Source organism: Astatotilapia calliptera, chromosome 19 (assembly GCF_964374335.1).
Source record: "Astatotilapia calliptera chromosome 19, fAstCal68.1, whole genome shotgun sequence".
In the NCBI taxonomy this organism is placed as follows: domain Eukaryota; kingdom Metazoa; phylum Chordata; class Actinopteri; order Cichliformes; family Cichlidae; genus Astatotilapia; species Astatotilapia calliptera.
The window spans coordinates 25,674,593-25,678,807 of NC_137440.1; the positions used below are offsets into that span (position 1 = coordinate 25,674,593).

A 4,215-nucleotide genomic window follows, 5' to 3' on the forward strand; every position below is an offset into this window, starting at 1 on the left:
TAAGTTTCTAGGTCAGCCTGGGAGCTGCTGAATTTGAATCCACCAATCAGAGTGGCTGTTTACGTTTTCCCGCCGAAACAGGTGCACCTTTTTAGACACGCAGGCACAGAGAGGCACAGGATTATTGCAGCCTATTTCTTAGTGACGACTCCCCTCAAACAAATGACCATAATTTCCTAACCGTAGGGGCTAGAGCGGTCATTCTTACACCGTTTTGTTCAGAAGAGATGGGGGAATCTTCCAGTGTTTACAATTTATCATTACAATATGAATTATTAAAGATATTTGACTTCTAATGCACCATAACTGAGTAGAGCGAAGCAAAAACTGCCTTGACTTGCCCTCAAACAACGCTTTGTAACTCGAAATCTATTTGGAGTATCGATATCATTCTTTCACCGTAAGAGACAGCAGGCTTTGGTGAACAGTCATGGAAATTTTCAGGTCTCTGTGGAAATCCAACAAAAAGTTATGACGAGAGAAAAAAGTGGTTAGAGAGTGATATTATACCCCTTATGTCAAACTGAGTGATTTATGACCCCCTTAATTGATTTATGACCCCTAATTAAATTATCCCCTAATTAAATTAGCTCCGGAAGTCCGGAAGTAGGAAGTAATTAAATTATCCCCTAATTAAATTAGCCCCTAATTAAATTAGCTCCGGAAGTCCGGAAGTAGGAAGTAATTAAATAATAAAAATATGATATTCATAAAAATATGATATTCATAAAAATATGATATTCATAAAAATATGATATTCATAAAAATATAATTGATTATTTAGAAAGTTTCTTATATATCAAAATAGCATTCTTTTATTTCTTTAAGCAATTAAAAAATTTATTTATTTTTTTATGCTCAAAAAACGCCATCTGGTGGCGGGTCAGTGTGTGCGCGCGCCCGCGCGCGCCCGAGGCTGTGTGTCTGGGCGCGCGGGGGCGCGCCCGTGTCTCCGGACCGTGCTCTCTCGGGCTCCGTGCTCATGTGTTTAAAAATGTATTAAACCATATTAAAATTGTTTAGTTAAACTTGTGCTTTTGTAACGTTCAGTATGGCCACAAACACATGCTGCATGCCTTGGGGGAAAACTTTATTTAGATTTATATGCATTTGTAGATTTAGAATAAAACTCATACTCAGAAAAAACTCGCGATCCCCTAACCCTCCTTAGAAACATAAGCAGGGAAAACTCCTTAAAAAACCCTCCGCGATTTCTCCAAAACCCTACAATAACTTGTTAGGGTACCCCCTCTATTCCCAAAACCTTATATTCGATAACAGGGAAAATCCTGAAAAAATCCTTAGTCTTTTTTCTCAAATTCAGCGCCCCGCGGCTCCCTTCATGCTCAGCCAAACAAAGCCAAAACTCCTTTTAAAAATTTCTCCGCGATTTCTCCAAAACCCCTAGAATAACTTGTTAGCTACCCCTCTATTCCCCCCAAAAAAAGCGCTATAATCCAAAAACATTGGGAAAGCTCCTTACTCTTTTTTCTTCAAAAACTTGCCTCTTGCTAGCTACCTCTAAAATTCTACGCAGAGTCTAAGTTCTACCTCGCTCTTAATCGCACCGACCCGCAACAGCTTCCAGAGCACAATTTTTTCCTGCTTGTTCGCTCCCCGCTCTGGTCCCGAATGCGCTGCTTACCTCGTTTGAAAATTCCCCCCTTAGACCAACTCCGCCTCACTGCGCCCCGCTGCCAATCACATAACCCTTGCACCGCTCCCTTCGCACCCCGGTTAGCCAATCGGCTCCAGCTCTGATTTTACGATCTCCCGCTGATGTTAAGACTATCTTCGAACCCCAGAAGAGATCTGACTTCAGACATATCAACAACTGGAACCGCTCAGACTGCTTGCGATTTCGCATAGGGAGCGGCCGATTTCAACAGCAACTTGCGTCTCTTTCCTTATCCGCATATCATTCGGTAAGTGTTAATCTTGCTCTCTAACTACATTTTTGCATTTTCCTTTTTACCATTCTGTCAATCCTTTCATTTAAAAAAAATAAATAAATATCACAATGGTTTGTAACAGGTACAATACACCATCCATCCATCCATTCGCCTCCACTTATCCTTTTCTCAGGCTCGCGCCGTGCGCTGGAGCCTATCCCACGTACAATACACTTTAAAATATATATAAGCTCCACTTTTAACTCCCGTAAAAGTTTATACATTACATGTCTACATCACCTATCATGGCCTCATCAGGTACCTCATTTTTTCTCACTCTTGTTCATATAATGTTTATATTTTTACTGTTTTTTCCCCGTTTGTAAATACTCGATGTTATTTCTTTTCAGACTCTGAGATAAACCTGCTCAACTCCTCTTTTTTTGAGTCTCTCGATCGAATTGGTAGGTTTGGTTCATTCTTGTTCCCCTTCTTAACAGCTAATTGTACAAGAAAAACAAAACATTTACCCTCTTTTTTTCATTTTTATCAAACTTTCTAGATATCTCTGACTTGGACACCTTTATTTTTTAGACCCAGATGTGTTAACCTGATCCCTGCGAAACACCAGCTCTGCGTGGATTTTGACCGCGAGTGACCGGATGTTGTTTCTGGCCTGAGGTTGCCTGAAATGCCGTGAGGCTCGTTTGAAAGATTGCGCCCGAGACCAACTCCGCCTCCAAGGCATGCCTACCTTTAGCTGCCACCAGTGAGATATCAGAGCCGGGCTCCACATATCCAATCAGGAGCACGAGCAAGACAGCTTTTGCAGACTCTCCAGAAATATACAAGTCCTTACCAACTGCTCTGCAACCCAGTGTTTCTGGTCCCCTCACTAACATCGCTTTTTGAGATATTTTTTATGAACCACCAAAAAAGCAATTTTACCCCACAGACTGGGTCTGAGGGCAGCAGCGGGGACAAATGATTGTAATGAAGCGACGGACATTTCATGGCTGGTCTTGCATAATCGTGAGTTATTATGTCATATGGTGATAAGTACATAGTTTTGCAAGAGGCATACAAGCACTGTGGAAAAAGTAATCATAAAACTGTTTTTGTGAACACCCTACGTTATGCTTTAAAAAATGTGATACATGTAATGTGATCATCAAAGAACATGATTTTTTTTAAAAAACAACTTTTATTCTTATGCTTTTAAAGTATGTCAGATTATCTTAAAACACTTATTTGTATGTTATAATGTTTTTCTTACACCATGTGTAATTTTTATAGACACCTTATTCATTGTATCAATGTGTAATTATGTATCTTTTGATAAATAAATAAAATATTTAATCTTGTATTTGTGTACTTTCTGGTGATTCAATAAAAAATTAGTCACATATCGCTCTGATAAACACAGATGGCTGAAAGAAATGTTTGATGGAACAAAGGAAACAAGTGTCTTGCTGCTAAACTTTTAAGTCACCATGGTTTAAATGAGAAAGTCTGTATGTAAAACATGAAAAACTCCATATCAGTGATATCTACAAAGGTGTACTCATTTCTTTGTAATGGTACTTTACTGTTCCAATGAAACAAAAAGAAAATCTCATTTTTAAAGTACATTTTTCGGCCATCCTGACCTATTTTCAGGGGCAAGAATGTTGATGTTAGACTGTGTTTTAAATCAGGTTGTGATCTTAAACTAACTATCACAGCACTGATTTCAGTTGTAATGTCAATTAGAATCCCAATTTGGCTTTTCTCCAGTCAGTGTTATGGTGAAATTTAACTTGTTCTTTTGTGTAATTGCACATGGCCCAGCAAAGGACCCCTTAGTAAACTGTACAGCATAAGTTTTCAATTCACTTTTGTCAGAAAACGTCACAGTATGAGAAGTTACAGCACAGTTTCTCCAAACGTGTGGTTCTTTTTCAGCCAGCGTGCTTTTAGAGCATCTACATTAGCTCATGTAGTAAAAGTACAATCAGTAAGTGTACTTTAACATTTGAGATTCCGAGTCACTCTTGCTTAGATCATGTGAACTATATCATGAACCTTTTTTTGTATAATGCATCAAACGTGTTCAAATCAGTTTATTTTCAATTTATTTTAACTAATCTAGAGACAAGCAACTCCTTTTTAGCTTCTGTTATGTATTTACCTCTCACACCTTAATCTAGATGTTAGTGTTCTCAGAGTTAACATGTCTCATGTTGCCATGTTGTATTTCTAATACCCAGCCTCAGTGTTCGCCCTGTTGACCCTCAAATCCAAACACCAATGATCTAGATATTCACAAAATTCATAAGGAGAT

At 38.7% G+C, this 4,215-nt stretch overlaps 1 long non-coding RNA gene across 1 annotated transcript; it reads left to right on the forward strand.

Moving 5' to 3' along the window:
* Nucleotides 1-1,756: 1,756 nt before the first annotated feature.
* On the forward strand, nucleotides 1,757-3,256 carry LOC145422365 (uncharacterized). Its single transcript, XR_013903646.1, has 3 exons — nucleotides 1,757-1,925; nucleotides 2,303-2,356; nucleotides 2,455-3,256. It is a non-coding gene; the product is annotated as an uncharacterized LOC145422365 (long non-coding RNA).
* Nucleotides 3,257-4,215: the final 959 nt, after the last annotated feature.